Below are 15,688 nucleotides of genomic sequence, written 5' to 3' on the forward strand. Positions count from 1 at the left end.
GGTGATACTCTGGATCTGTAAATCATTCGCCATCATCAGCGCAGTTATTTCTCCATCATTCACCATCATCAGCACAGTCATCTCTCTGTTTATGTGGTAAGTGATATCTTTTGTACTGCAATGTAACAGGCTAGCGCTAGCATTAAGCTAACCGTGTCCCTTCAGTGGCTTGCCTTGTTTTACTGATGTACTGACGTTACCGATGATTGGGCGATGCAAATGTTGGAGGCGTAACTATTAACGATCCCGGGACTGTTGCGTAACAGTCGGTGTTATGTTGGAATTGACATATAAATCTAGTGTTTGCAAAAGACCACCGAAATATAGAAGATTTATCCTTATCCTTATATAGATTTATCCTTGATTTCCATAAGAAAGGTGCCCCAAATTGGTGGAAAATCACATCTCAACCATACGCTGACCAAAGCATTGAACCGCCTTCACGCGGCAAGACAGAACATGTTGTTGGCCCGCACTGCTGGGTCAAACTGCGCTTCCCAATAACAGATTGGGTCAAAACTGACAGAAGAAAACTCTAAGCCTGCTCTAAGCACTACCCACGGGACGGCTCGACAGTCTTGCACAACGCGAGAGCCTCCGTTTCGCCTGTGTCATTTGGAAGCCGATGAAAACTGCATCCGACCCGGTGAAGGAGACCACAACCAGCCCGGCTAGCTCAGTCGGTAGAGCATGAGACTCTTAATCTCAGGGTCGTGGGTTCGAGCCCCACGTTGGGCGGCTCTGTTGGCTCTCTTTCTTCCCAACAGGGTGGCGGGCTCCAGCGTGCCCATTCTCCGCACAGGCTAAGTGGATTTTGCGAGCTCCGGAAACATCTTTCAAAACAGCCTCCAGCGTGCCCATTCTCCGCACAGGCTAAGTGGATTTTGCGAGCTCCGGAAACATCTTTCAAAACAGCCTGTTAGTACGTGCGATTCTAATCCCTAACCCTAACCCTTGCTTTTACAACCGTGATCCCGCGGCAGCAGATGCGCAATGTCTCTCTCTGTGGCGCAATCGGTTTGCGTGTTCGGCTGTTAACCGCAAAGGTTGGTGGTTCGAGCCCGCCCAGGGACGTGTGAAATGCCGGTGTTCTGCACGCGCGTCAGGTGTCCACTAACGCCTATGCCATTCTTAGGGTTGCGAGGCACAGCTTTCTCAGGGCGTTTATCCTGTGCACCTTCAATAAGTTGGCTTCTTTTAAAAGAAGTCAGCGGCGGGTGTTTGGTGAACATTTTCACCAGCTCGAGTTTGCTGTGGCATGTGGATTCATTCTTTACTGATGATCTGTCTCTGGGGCTCATCTAGTTGACATGGTATCCGCTGACATTCGGCTGAAGGTGCTGATCCACCATCTGCTCTTGGTACGGACTGGATCCGGGGGACTGCAGTGACCATCTAATCGGAATACAGAATGGATATGGCGGCTACGGTGACCTCAGAATAAGAACAAACAGACTAATATTAATGTAGATGCAAAAGTTCCATGTTGCCACAGTGTCAGATTGGAGAGGATCTGGTTTTCACAGTCTTGCGTCGATGGCCGTCTAGGTGAAGAGGTCTTCACTGATGATCTGTCTCTGGGGCTCATCCAGCTTGCTATCACCTTGTCGGATCACATCCACGTAGCTGCAAGAAAAGGTCACGACCGTCACCGGTATTCTATCGCAGAGGCAATGTTGTAGCTTGTGTGGTTTATCTGAGGTGTGATCATTGCTGGTTGTAAACTTTCCCCGATATCCCATCGGGATGATTTGAAATACAGTCAGCTTCGACAGTTTTTGCCGGTCTCTCTGGACGCTTCTTGAAAAACAAAGTTTTGCTTCGTTTTGTTGGAGTGGCTGGTTGTTGGTCCTCGTCAAAGAGGTGTCTACAGATCATAGCGTGCCGGAGCCAGAAGATTTGTTGTTTTGTCAATATGCTCTCAAGACTTCGCTGCAGGTATCATTAAACTACAGCACAATCACAGCTCACCGCTACCCATCGTATACAGGTTGGGCCTGTCTGTTCTGGTGGGCTCTCAGTGGTGCTAAATCATCAAATGAAGAGGACGGGATTCAAACCCACACAAACCAAGGTGTGCCTAGCACAACGGATTAGCCTTAACTACTCGACCACCTCGTCACTTTCCGTGGTCCTTTTATTTAACACTCCCGATTCAGACCATCAGCTCATTAGTAGAGCACTCAGTGAACTGAACTGAGTGTGTCAGATAAGGAAGACACAAAAAGCGCAGAGTGGGGTCCCCAGGACCGAGGATTACTGCTAAAGGAGCCGAACGACGAGGATGGGATTCGAACCCACGCGTGCAGAGCACAATGGATTAGCAGTCCATCGCCTTAACCACTCGGCCACCTCGTCATTTTACGTGACATCTTTTATTTAGCACTCCTGATTCAGATCATCAGTTCATTAGTAGAGAACTCAAAGAACTGAACTGAGTGTGTTAGATAAGGAGGACACACAAAAAGTTTAGCATGGGGTCCCCAGGACCCGGATTAAGGTCCAGTGCTAAAGGAACCGAACGACAAGAATGGGATTCCAACCATTGCACAGAGCACAATGGATTAGCAGTCCATCGCCTTAACCACTCGGCCACCCCGTCCCCTTGCTGACCGAGATAGGCCATGCTGCGGACCTTTTCAGCTGCTGCTGCCGTGCTTTCAGCAGGCTGTTTTGAGCACAGAGGGAATAGTGAATGAGCCGTCTTTTACACACCTCTAATCTGTTCCGTAGAAACACGGTGCAGCAACCCGTGGCAGGAGACTGTTTGTGCGGCAGTTTAAAGCTTGCTACCACCTTGTCGGTTCACATCCACGTAGGTGCAGAAAAAGGTCACGACCGTCGCCGGCATTCTTTCGCAAAGGCAATATTGTAGCCTATGAGGTTTGTCCGAGGCGCGATCATTGCTGGTTGAAAACTTTACCCAATACCCCGCCAGGATGACTTGAAATACAGTTATCTTTGGCAATTTTTGCTTGTCTCTCTGGAGGCTTAGAGTTTTGTTGAGAAATATAGCCTTGTTTCGTTTAGGGTTTTTTTTCCTCTGCTGATGATAGTGCGCCAGAGCCAGAAGGTTTTTTTGTTTTGTCAATATGTTCTCAAGACAAGTATCGTTAAACTGCAGCGCAATTACAGCTCACCGTTACCCATCGTAAACATGTTGGGCCTGTCTGGTCCGGTGGCCTCTCAGTGGCGCTAAAGCTTCGAATGCGTGTCGAGCACAATGTATTAGCCTACCACCGCCTTAACCACTGGACCACCTCGTCATCCGGCGGGGTTTCTTTATTTAACATTCCTGATTCATGTGCATGTGGATGCATTCTTCGTCTTTTGTTTCAGCCGTCGAGGGCCTGTTTTCCACTGAGGCCCTGCGCCAAACTCCCTATGAGACACAATCGAACGTTAGTAGTAACCTCCGATTACGGCCGAATGTGGATTCTGCTCGGACGACGGGGCACCGGTACATCCTTTGTAGCTTTAGCTTATTAGCCAAACGCTACACCAGTTTGCCATTTCCCATGAAATCATCCTTGATTTCCATAAGAAAGGTGCCCCAAATTGGTGGAAAATCACATCTCAACCATACGCTGTCCAAAGCATTAAACCGCCTTCACGCGGCAAAACAGAACATGTTGTTGGCCCGCACTGCTGGGTCAAACTGCGCTTCCCAAAAACAGATTGGGTCAAAACTGACAGAAGAAATCTCTAAGCCTGCTTTAAGCCCTACCCACGGGACGGGTTGACAGTCTCGCACAACGCGAGAGCCTCAGTTTCGCCTGTGTAATTTGGGGGCCAATGAAAACTGCATCCAACTAAAATTACAAACAAAATTTTAGGACTCTAATGATGTTTCAAATGTAACTTTTCTCATCTCTGTTGTTAGGTTGTAACCATCTCTGAGACTCAAAGTGTCAGAATTCGCCTAAGCTGGTTTTGCAAAATGGAGGTCAAGACTATACTTTCAGGGATCATTTCTATAGTTTCTAACTAAGAAATGTGTTTCAAAAGTGTAGTGTCTCCCAAACTACGATGATGAGTTTTGATACTCTTTTCTGAGCGTGAATCGGGTGTGGAGTAATGGTTTATTTCATATGCTCCAAACCACTGATGAACGTTCTGTGTGGCATTTAAGCAGCATAGAAGAAGAGAGTATGGTCAGAGTGGTCTCTGAAAAATGTAAATATCAGATTAAAAATCTTATAAATCGTTATGATTGAGATTTTTTTTTTTTTTTTTTTTTTTTTACATTTTTCTTGTTGGGTGTCACCATCCTTGATATTCAGAATGTCAGGATAAGATGTCAGCTGGTTCTATCAACTTAAAGTTGCCATAAAATGCATTGAGAGAATATTTTAATTTGTTCTTTGATATCTGCATAGAAGGTATATGGCATAGGAAAGGGCAAACAATCTCCAGAAACGGTTTTACAGGACCATTTACAACCCTAGGATTTGTCCCTAGAATGAAATGCTCTGTTATTGCCTTTTTTGGAAGCTTCATGAATATTAATGAGCTCTGCTCCGATTGGCTGTTTCACAGAGCTGCTCATCTCTATAGCTGGCACATTGATAAAAATATATATTTAATTAGGAGCTCTAGCGGCTTTTAATATGTGGTTTGTTGAATCTGCCGTTTTGTATCGCAGACATTTTAGTCTCAATACTGTGATCCATGTGCTCTGTGTAAAGTTATAATGCAGAGGGAGCGCTTCTTACCACACAAGTTCAGCTGCTTCTCGGTGATACTCTGGATCTGTAAATCATTCGCCATCATCAGCGCAGTTATTTCTCCATCATTCACCATCATCAGCACAGTCATCTCTCTGTTTATGTGGTAAGTGATATCTTTTGTACTGCAATGTAACAGGCTAGCGCTAGCATTAAGCTAACCGTGTCCCTTCAGTGGCTTGCCTTGTTTTACTGATGTACTGACGTTACCGATGATTGGGCGATGCAAATGTTGGAGGCGTAACTATTAACGATCCCGGGACTGTTGCGTAACAGTCGGTGTTATGTTGGAATTGACATATAAATCTAGTGTTTGCAAAAGACCACCGAAATATAGAAGATTTATCCTTATCCTTATATAGATTTATCCTTGATTTCCATAAGAAAGGTGCCCCAAATTGGTGGAAAATCACATCTCAACCATACGCTGACCAAAGCATTGAACCGCCTTCACGCGGCAAGACAGAACATGTTGTTGGCCCGCACTGCTGGGTCAAACTGCGCTTCCCAATAACAGATTGGGTCAAAACTGACAGAAGAAAACTCTAAGCCTGCTCTAAGCACTACCCACGGGACGGCTCGACAGTCTTGCACAACGCGAGAGCCTCCGTTTCGCCTGTGTCATTTGGGAGCCGATGAAAACTGCATCCGACCCGGTGAAGGAGACCACAACCAGCCCGGCTAGCTCAGTCGGTAGAGCATGAGACTCTTAATCTCAGGGTCGTGGGTTCGAGCCCCACGTTGGGCGGCTCTGTTGGCTCTCTTTCTTCCCAACAGGGTGGCGGGCTCCAGCGTGCCCATTCTCCGCACAGGCTAAGTGGATTTTGCGAGCTCCGGAAACATCTTTCAAAACAGCCTCCAGCGTGCCCATTCTCCGCACAGGCTAAGTGGATTTTGCGAGCTCCGGAAACATCTTTCAAAACAGCCTGTTAGTACGTGCGATTCTAATCCCTAACCCTAACCCTTGCTTTTACAACCGTGATCCCGCGGCAGCAGATGCGCAATGTCTGTCTCTGTGGCGCAATCGGTTTGCGTGTTCGGCTGTTAACCGCAAAGGTTGGTGGTTCGAGCCCGCCCAGGGACGTGTGAAATGCCGGTGTTCTGCACGCGCGTCAGGTGTCCACTAACGCCTATGCCATTCTTAGGGTTGCGAGGCACAGCTTTCTCAGGGCGTTTATCCTGTGCACCTTCAATAAGTTGGCTTCTTTTAAAAGAAGTCAGCGGCGGGTGTTTGGTGAACATTTTCACCAGCTCGAGTTTGCTGTGGCATGTGGATTCATTCTTTACTGATGATCTGTCTCTGGGGCTCATCTAGTTGACATGGTATCCGCTGACATTCGGCTGAAGGTGCTGATCCACCATCTGCTCTTGGTACGGACTGGATCCGGGGGACTGCAGTGACCATCTAATCGGAATACAGAATGGATATGGCGGCTACGGTGACCTCAGAATAAGAACAAACAGACTAATATTAATGTAGATGCAAAAGTTCCATGTTGCCACAGTGTCAGATTGGAGAGGATCTGGTTTTCACAGTCTTGCGTCGATGGCCGTCTAGGTGAAGAGGTCTTCACTGATGATCTGTCTCTGGGGCTCATCCAGCTTGCTATCACCTTGTCGGATCACATCCACGTAGCTGCAAGAAAAGGTCACGACCGTCACCGGTATTCTATCGCAGAGGCAATGTTGTAGCTTGTGTGGTTTATCTGAGGTGTGATCATTGCTGGTTGTAAACTTTCCCCGACATCCCATCGGGATGATTTGAAATACAGTCAGCTTCGACAGTTTTTGCCGGTCTCTCTGGACGCTTCTTGAAAAACAAAGTTTTGCTTCGTTTTGTTGGAGTGGCTGGTTGTTGGTCCTCGTCAAAGAGGTGTCTACAGATCATAGCGTGCCGGAGCCAGAAGATTTGTTGTTTTGTCAATATGCTCTCAAGACTTCGCTGCAGGTATCATTAAACTACAGCACAATCACAGCTCACCGCTACCCATCGTAAACAGGTCGGGCCTGTCTGTTCTGGTGGGCTCTCAGTGGTGCTAAATCATCAAATGAAGAGGACGGGATTCAAACCCACACAAACCAAGGTGTGCCTAGCACAACGGATTAGCCTTAACTACTCGACCACCTCGTCACTTTCCGTGGTCCTTTTATTTAACACTCCCGATTCAGACCATCAGCTCATTAGTAGAGCACTCAGTGAACTGAACTGAGTGTGTCAGATAAGGAAGACACAAAAAGCGCAGAGTGGGGTCCCCAGGACCGAGGATTACTGCTAAAGGAGCCGAACGACGAGGATGGGATTCGAACCCACGCGTGCAGAGCACAATGGATTAGCAGTCCATCGCCTTAACCACTCGGCCACCTCGTCATTTTACGTGACATCTTTTATTTAGCACTCCTGATTCAGATCATCAGTTCATTAGTAGAGAACTCAAAGAACTGAACTGAGTGTGTTAGATAAGGAGGACACACAAAAAGTTTAGCATGGGGTCCCCAGGACCCGGATTAAGGTCCAGTGCTAAAGGAACCGAACGACAAGAATGGGATTCCAACCATTGCACAGAGCACAATGGATTAGCAGTCCATCGCCTTAACCACTCGGCCACCCCGTCCCCTTGCTGACCGAGATAGGCCATGCTGCGGACCTTTTCAGCTGCTGCTGCCGTGCTTTCAGCAGGCTGTTTTGAGCACAGAGGGAATAGTGAATGAGCCGTCTTTTACACACCTCTAATCTGTTCCGTAGAAACACGGTGCAGCAACCCGTGGCAGGAGACTGTTTGTGCGGCAGTTTAAAGCTTGCTACCACCTTGTCGGTTCACATCCACGTAGGTGCAGAAAAAGGTCACGACCGTCGCCGGCATTCTTTCGCAAAGGCAATATTGTAGCCTATGAGGTTTGTCCGAGGTGCGATCATTGCTGGTTGAAAACTTTACCCAATACCCCGCCAGGATGACTTGAAATACAGTTATCTTTGGCAATTTTTGCTTGTCTCTCTGGAGGCTTAGAGTTTTGTTGAGAAATATAGCCTTGTTTCGCTTAGGGTTTTTTTTCCTCGCCAAAAAAACGGTCTGCTGATGATAGTGCGCCAGAGCCAGAAGGTTTTTTTGTTTTGTCAATATGTTCTCAAGACAAGTATCGTTAAACTGCAGCGCAATTACAGCTCACCGTTACCCATCGTAAACATGTTGGGCCTGTCTGGTCCGGTGGCCTCTCAGTGGCGCTAAAGCTTCGAATGCGTGTCGAGCACAATGTATTAGCCTACCACCGCCTTAACCACTGGACCACCTCGTCATCCGGCGGGGTTTCTTTATTTAACATTCCTGATTCATGTGCATGTGGATGCATTCTTCGTCTTTTGTTTCAGCCGTCGAGGGCCTGTTTTCCACTGAGGCCCTGCGCCAAACTCCCTATGAGACACAATCGAACGTTAGTAGTAACCTCCGATTACGGCCGAATGTGGATTCTGCTCGGACGACGGGGCACCGGTACATCCTTTGTAGCTTTAGCTTATTAGCCAAACGCTACACCAGTTTGCCATTTCCCATGAAATCATCCTTGATTTCCATAAGAAAGGTGCCCCAAATTGGTGGAAAATCACATCTCAACCATACGCTGTCCAAAGCATTAAACCGCCTTCACGCGGCAAAACAGAACATGTTGTTGGCCCGCACTGCTGGGTCAAACTGCGCTTCCCAAAAACAGATTGGGTCAAAACTGACAGAAGAAATCTCTAAGCCTGCTTTAAGCCCTACCCACGGGACGGGTTGACAGTCTCGCACAACGCGAGAGCCTCAGTTTCGCCTGTGTAATTTGGGGGCCAATGAAAACTGCATCCAACTAAAATTACAAACAAAATTTTAGGACTCTAATGATGTTTCAAATGTAACTTTTCTCATCTCTGTTGTTAGGTTGTAACCATCTCTGAGACTCAAAGTGTCAGAATTCGCCTAAGCTGGTTTTGCAAAATGGAGGTCAAGACTATACTTTCAGGGATCATTTCTATAGTTTCTAACTAAGAAATGTGTTTCAAAAGTGTAGCGTCTCCCAAACTACGATGATGAGTTTTGATACTCTTTTCTGAGCGTGAATCGGGTGTGGAGTAATGGTTTATTTCATATGCTCCAAACCATTGATGAACGTTCTGTGTGGCATTTAAGCAGCATAGAAGAAGAGAGTATGGTCAGAGTGGTCTCTGAAAAATGTAAATATCAGATTAAAAATCTTATAAATCGTTATGATTGAGTTTTTTTTTTTTTTTTTTTTTTTTTACATTTTTCTTGGTGGGTGTCACCATCCTTGATATTCAGAATGTCAGGATAAGATGTCAGCTGGTTCTATCAACTTAAAGTTGCCATAAAATGCATTGAGAGAATATTTTAATTTGTTCTTTGATATCTGCATAGAAGGTATATGGCATAGGAAAGGGCAAACAATCTCCAGAAACGGTTTTACAGGACCATTTACAACCCTAGGATTTGTCCCTAGAATGAAATGCTCTGTTATTGCCTTTTTTGGAAGCTTCATGAATATTAATGAGCTCTGCTCCGATTGGCTGTTTCACAGAGCTGCTCATCTCTATAGCTGGCACATTGATAAAAATATATATTTAATTAGGAGCTCTAGCGGCTTTTAATATGTGGTTTGTTGAATCTGCCGTTTTGTATCGCAGACATTTTAGTCTCAATACTGTGATCCATGTGCTCTGTGTAAAGTTATAATGCAGAGGGAGCGCTTCTTACCACACAAGTTCAGCTGCTTCTCGGTGATACTCTGGATCTGTAAATCATTCGCCATCATCAGCGCAGTTATTTCTCCATCATTCACCATCATCAGCACAGTCATCTCTCTGTTTATGTGGTAAGTGATATCTTTTGTACTGCAATGTAACAGGCTAGCGCTAGCATTAAGCTAACCGTGTCCCTTCAGTGGCTTGCCTTGTTTTACTGATGTACTGACGTTACCGATGATTGGGCGATGCAAATGTTGGAGGCGTAACTATTAACGATCCCGGGACTGTTGCGTAACAGTCGGTGTTATGTTGGAATTGACATATAAATCTAGTGTTTGCAAAAGACCACCGAAATATAGAAGATTTATCCTTATCCTTATATAGATTTATCCTTGATTTCCATAAGAAAGGTGCCCCAAATTGGTGGAAAATCACATCTCAACCATACGCTGACCAAAGCATTGAACCGCCTTCACGCGGCAAGACAGAACATGTTGTTGGCCCGCACTGCTGGGTCAAACTGCGCTTCCCAATAACAGATTGGGTCAAAACTGACAGAAGAAAACTCTAAGCCTGCTCTAAGCACTACCCACGGGACGGCTCGACAGTCTTGCACAACGCGAGAGCCTCCGTTTCGCCTGTGTCATTTGGGAGCCGATGAAAACTGCATCCGACCCGGTGAAGGAGACCACAACCAGCCCGGCTAGCTCAGTCGGTAGAGCATGAGACTCTTAATCTCAGGGTCGTGGGTTCGAGCCCCACGTTGGGCGGCTCTGTTGGCTCTCTTTCTTCCCAACAGGGTGGCAGGCTCCAGCGTGCCCATTCTCCGCACAGGCTAAGTGGATTTTGCGAGCTCCGGAAACATCTTTCAAAACAGCCTGTTAGTACGTGCGATTCTAATCCCTAACCCTAACCCTTGCTTTTACAACCGTGATCCCGCGGCAGCAGATGCGCAATGTCTGTCTCTGTGGCGCAATCGGTTAGCGCGTTCGGCTGTTAACCGAAAGGTTGGTGATTCGAGCCCACCCAGGGACGTGTGAAATGCCGGTGTTCTGCACGCGCGTCAGGTGTCCACTAACGCCTATGCCATTCTTAGGGTTGCGAGGCACAGCTTTCTCAGGGCGTTTATCCTGTGCACCTTCAATAAGCTGGCTTCTTTTAAAAGAAGTCAGCGGCGGGTGTTTGGTGAACATTTTCACCAGCTCGAGTTTGCTGTGGCATGTGGATTCATTCTTTACTGATGATCTGTCTCTGGGGCTCATCTAGTTGACATGGTATCCGCTGACATTCGGCTGAAGGTGCTGATCCACCATCTGCTCTTGGTACGGACTGGATCCGGGGGACTGCAGTGACCATCTAATCGGAATACAGAATGGATATGGCGGCTACGGTGACCTCAGAATAAGAACAAACAGACTAATATTAATGTAGATGCAAAAGTTCCATGTTGCCACAGTGTCAGATTGGAGAGGATCTGGTTTTCACAGTCTTGCGTCGATGGCCGTCTAGGTGAAGAGGTCTTCACTGATGATCTGTCTCTGGGGCTCATCCAGCTTGCTATCACCTTGTCGGATCACATCCACGTAGCTGCAAGAAAAGGTCACGACCGTCACCGGTATTCTATCGCAGAGGCAATGTTGTAGCTTGTGTGGTTTATCTGAGGTGTGATCATTGCTGGTTGTAAACTTTCCCCGATATCCCATCGGGATGATTTGAAATACAGTCAGCTTCGACAGTTTTTGCCGGTCTCTCTGGACGCTTCTTGAAAAACAAAGTTTTGCTTCGTTTTGTTGGAGTGGCTGGTTGTTGGTCCTCGTCAAAGAGGTGTCTACAGATCATAGCGTGCCGGAGCCAGAAGATTTGTTGTTTTGTCAATATGCTCTCAAGACTTCGCTGCAGGTATCATTAAACTACAGCACAATCACAGCTCACCGCTACCCATCGTAAACAGGTCGGGCCTGTCTGTTCTGGTGGGCTCTCAGTGGTGCTAAATCATCAAATGAAGAGGACGGGATTCAAACCCACACAAACCAAGGTGTGCCTAGCACAACGGATTAGCCTTAACTACTCGACCACCTCGTCACTTTCCGTGGTCCTTTTATTTAACACTCCCGATTCAGACCATCAGCTCATTAGTAGAGCACTCAGTGAACTGAACTGAGTGTGTCAGATAAGGAAGACACAAAAAGCGCAGAGTGGGGTCCCCAGGACCGAGGATTACTGCTAAAGGAGCCGAACGACGAGGATGGGATTCGAACCCACGCGTGCAGAGCACAATGGATTAGCAGTCCATCGCCTTAACCACTCGGCCACCTCGTCATTTTACGTGACATCTTTTATTTAGCACTCCTGATTCAGATCATCAGTTCATTAGTAGAGAACTCAAAGAACTGAACTGAGTGTGTTAGATAAGGAGGACACACAAAAAGTTTAGCATGGGGTCCCCAGGACCCGGATTAAGGTCCAGTGCTAAAGGAACCGAACGACAAGAATGGGATTCCAACCATTGCACAGAGCACAATGGATTAGCAGTCCATCGCCTTAACCACTCGGCCACCCCGTCCCCTTGCTGACCGAGATAGGCCATGCTGCGGACCTTTTCAGCTGCTGCTGCCGTGCTTTCAGCAGGCTGTTTTGAGCACAGAGGGAATAGTGAATGAGCCGTCTTTTACACACCTCTAATCTGTTCCGTAGAAACACGGTGCAGCAACCCGTGGCAGGAGACTGTTTGTGCGGCAGTTTAAAGCTTGCTACCACCTTGTCGGTTCACATCCACGTAGGTGCAGAAAAAGGTCACGACCGTCGCCGGCATTCTTTCGCAGAGACAATATTGTAGCCTATGAGATTTGTCCGAGGCGCGATCATTGCTGGTTGAAAACTTTACCCAATACCCCGCCAGGATGACTTGAAATACATTTATCTTTGGCAATTTTTGCTTGTCTCTCTGGAGGCTTAGAGTTTTGTTGAGAAATATAGCCTTGTTTCGTTTAGGGTTTTTTTTTCCTCGCCAAAAAAATGGTCTGCTGATGATAGTGCGCCAGAGCCAGAAGGTTTTTTTGTTTTGTCAATATGTTCTCAAGACAAGTATCGTTAAACTGCAGCGCAATTACAGCTCACCGTTACCCATCGTAAACATGTTGGGCCTGTCTGGTCCGGTGGCCTCTCAGTGGCGCTAAAGCTTCGAATGCGTGTCGAGCACAATGTATTAGCCTACCACCGCCTTAACCACTGGACCACCTCGTCATCCGGCGGGGTTTCTTTATTTAACATTCCTGATTCATGTGCATGTGGATGCATTCTTCGTCTTTTGTTTCAGCCGTCGAGGGCCTGTTTTCCACTGAGGCCCTGCGCCAAACTCCCTATGAGACACAATCGAACGTTAGTAGTAACCTCCGATTACGGCCGAATGTGGATTCTGCTCGGACGACGGGGCACCGGTACATCCTTTGTAGCTTTAGCTTATTAGCCAAACGCTACACCAGTTTGCCATTTCCCATGAAATCATCCTTGATTTCCATAAGAAAGGTGCCCCAAATTGGTGGAAAATCACATCTCAACCATACGCTGTCCAAAGCATTAAACCGCCTTCACGCGGCAAAACAGAACATGTTGTTGGCCCGCACTGCTGGGTCAAACTGCGCTTCCCAAAAACAGATTGGGTCAAAACTGACAGAAGAAATCTCTAAGCCTGCTTTAAGCCCTACCCACGGGACGGGTTGACAGTCTCGCACAACGCGAGAGCCTCAGTTTCGCCTGTGTAATTTGGGGGCCAATGAAAACTGCATCCAACTAAAATTACAAACAAAATTTTAGGACTCTAATGATGTTTCAAATGTAACTTTTCTCATCTCTGTTGTTAGGTTGTAACCATCTCTGAGACTCAAAGTGTCAGAATTCGCCTAAGCTGGTTTTGCAAAATGGAGGTCAAGACTATACTTTCAGGGATCATTTCTATAGTTTCTAACTAAGAAATGTGTTTCAAAAGTGTAGTGTCTCCCAAACTACGATGATGAGCTTTGATACTCTTTTCTGAGCGTGAATCGGGTGTGGAGTAATGGTTTATTTCATATGCTCCAAACCATTGATGAACGTTCTGTGTGGCATTTAAGCAGCATAGAAGAAGAGAGTATGGTCAGAGTGGTCTCTGAAAAATGTAAATATCAGATTAAAAATCTTATAAATCGCTATGATTGAGATTTTTTATTTATTTATTTTTTTTACATTTTTCTTGGTGGGTGTCACCATCCTTGATATTCAGAATGTCAGGATAAGATGTCAGCTGGTTCTATCAACTTAAAGTTGCCATAAAATGCATTGAGAGAATATTTTAATTTGTTCTTTGATATCTGCATAGAAGGTATATGGCATAGGAAAGGGCAAACAATCTCCAGAAACGGTTTTACAGGACCATTTACAACCCTAGGATTTGTCCCTAGAATGAAATGCTCTGTTATTGCCTTTTTTGGAAGCTTCATGAATATTAATGAGCTCTGCTCCGATTGGCTGTTTCACAGAGCTGCTCATCTCTATAGCTGGCACATTGATAAAAATATATATTTAATTAGGAGCTCTAGCGGCTTTTAATATGTGGTTTGTTGAATCTGCCGTTTTGTATCGCAGACATTTTAGTCTCAATACTGTGATCCATGTGCTAGCGCTAGCATTAAGCTAACCGTGTCCCTTCAGTGGCTTGCCTTGTTTTACTGATGTACTGACGTTACCGATGATTGGGCGATGCAAATGTTGGAGGCGTAACTATTAACGATCCCGGGACTGTTGCGTAACAGTCGGTGTTATGTTGGAATTGACATATAAATCTAGTGTTTGCAAAAGACCACCGAAATATAGAAGATTTATCCTTATCCTTATATAGATTTATCCTTGATTTCCATAAGAAAGGTGCCCCAAATTGGTGGAAAATCACATCTCAACCATACGCTGACCAAAGCATTGAACCGCCTTCACGCGGCAAGACAGAACATGTTGTTGGCCCGCACTGCTGGGTCAAACTGCGCTTCCCAATAACAGATTGGGTCAAAACTGACAGAAGAAAACTCTAAGCCTGCTCTAAGCACTACCCACGGGACGGCTCGACAGTCTTGCACAACGCGAGAGCCTCCGTTTCGCCTGTGTCATTTGGGAGCCGATGAAAACTGCGTCCGACCCGGTGAAGGAGACCACAACCAGCCCGGCTAGCTCAGTCGGTAGAGCATGAGACTCTTAATCTCAGGGTCGTGGGTTCGAGCCCCACGTTGGGCGGCTCTGTTGGCGCTCTTTCTTCCCAACAGGGTGGCGGGCTCCAGCGTGCCCATTCTCCGCACAGGCTAAGTGGATTTTGCGAGCTCCGGAAACATCTTTCAAAACAGCCTCCAGCGTGCCCATTCTCCGCACAGGCTAACGCCGGTTTCACACTGCACGCGTAAGCAGGGCGTAAGCAGCGCGTATTTTTTTCGGCGCCCATGTTAACAGATTAGAGCATTCACACCGCACGCAGGGACGGCGCGGCAGCGCGTAGCAGGAGCAGAGCAGAAGCGTCAGTGCTGCGATCGTTTTGGCGCCGAGTCTATTTTTGCTGCGCCGCTTACGCTGGGTTAAAGCCACAGTGCATCGATCTTGATCAAAACTGGCCTGATTAACAAGAAAAATAACAATTTCACCATAAAATCATGTATCACATGTAACACAATCACGGTTTAAATGGCTCACCAGCAAAATAATGTTTTTTTTTTTTGTAAATAATGTCTAGTTAGCCTACTTGTTCAAAACAATCACTTTAGCAAAGTTTGTACTATTTTCTGCTTGTTTTGATATATACAAGAATAAATAAACATACTACTGCCATTAAAATGTTATTATAAAACATTTTAAAATACAGAAATAAAATAATTTTTAAAAGAGAAGATTCTGAAAGTACTGAAGGAGATCCTATAATTTAATATAGATTACAGTAGTACCAACAAATTATATTTTTATATGATATGTTTTAGGCTAACATGTTTTTAAATATAATGGTTTCATTATAAACGTGGTGATTATCTCAAAGTTGGACAACCACCATAAAAAAATATGAAAATATCATATGAATCTAACCATGTCATGGCAACAAATGTAAAACAAATACCAAAATACCATAATTTTACATATTCTTTTCGTTATTGAAAAACTGTTGCTATAATTATCATAAACCTAACTGGTAATCATTAAGACGATCTTTGTCTAAAAATATATTCAA

At 45.8% G+C, this 15,688-nt stretch overlaps 9 non-coding genes across 9 annotated transcripts; all 9 read left to right on the forward strand.

Annotated features, from left to right (window-relative positions):
* The first annotated feature begins 1,656 nt into the window (after window positions 1-1,656).
* LOC141285624 (U4 spliceosomal RNA) lies at window positions 1,657-1,796 on the forward strand. Its single transcript, XR_012338749.1, has one exon. It is a non-coding gene; the product is annotated as a U4 spliceosomal RNA (small nuclear RNA).
* A 1,053-nt stretch (window positions 1,797-2,849) lies between these two features.
* Window positions 2,850-2,990, forward strand: LOC141285585 (U4 spliceosomal RNA). Its single transcript, XR_012338711.1, has one exon. It is a non-coding gene; the product is annotated as a U4 spliceosomal RNA (small nuclear RNA).
* A 959-nt stretch (window positions 2,991-3,949) lies between these two features.
* LOC141286040 (small nucleolar RNA U3) lies at window positions 3,950-4,165 on the forward strand. Its single transcript, XR_012339164.1, has one exon. It is a non-coding gene; the product is annotated as a small nucleolar RNA U3 (small nucleolar RNA).
* Window positions 4,166-6,393: 2,228 nt separating this feature from the next.
* LOC141285629 (U4 spliceosomal RNA) lies at window positions 6,394-6,533 on the forward strand. Its single transcript, XR_012338753.1, has one exon. It is a non-coding gene; the product is annotated as a U4 spliceosomal RNA (small nuclear RNA).
* Window positions 6,534-7,586: 1,053 nt separating this feature from the next.
* Window positions 7,587-7,727, forward strand: LOC141285589 (U4 spliceosomal RNA). The gene has a single exon (XR_012338715.1). It is a non-coding gene; the product is annotated as a U4 spliceosomal RNA (small nuclear RNA).
* Window positions 7,728-8,701: 974 nt separating this feature from the next.
* LOC141285761 (small nucleolar RNA U3) lies at window positions 8,702-8,917 on the forward strand. The gene has a single exon (XR_012338885.1). It is a non-coding gene; the product is annotated as a small nucleolar RNA U3 (small nucleolar RNA).
* Window positions 8,918-11,073: 2,156 nt separating this feature from the next.
* Window positions 11,074-11,213, forward strand: LOC141285626 (U4 spliceosomal RNA). The gene has a single exon (XR_012338750.1). It is a non-coding gene; the product is annotated as a U4 spliceosomal RNA (small nuclear RNA).
* Window positions 11,214-12,266: 1,053 nt separating this feature from the next.
* Window positions 12,267-12,407, forward strand: LOC141285604 (U4 spliceosomal RNA). The gene has a single exon (XR_012338728.1). It is a non-coding gene; the product is annotated as a U4 spliceosomal RNA (small nuclear RNA).
* Window positions 12,408-13,382: 975 nt separating this feature from the next.
* LOC141285968 (small nucleolar RNA U3) lies at window positions 13,383-13,598 on the forward strand. The gene has a single exon (XR_012339091.1). It is a non-coding gene; the product is annotated as a small nucleolar RNA U3 (small nucleolar RNA).
* The last annotated feature ends 2,090 nt before the right edge of the window (window positions 13,599-15,688 follow it).

This window comes from Garra rufa, chromosome 14, assembly GCF_049309525.1.
Source record: "Garra rufa chromosome 14, GarRuf1.0, whole genome shotgun sequence".
NCBI lineage: Eukaryota > Metazoa > Chordata > Actinopteri > Cypriniformes > Cyprinidae > Garra > Garra rufa.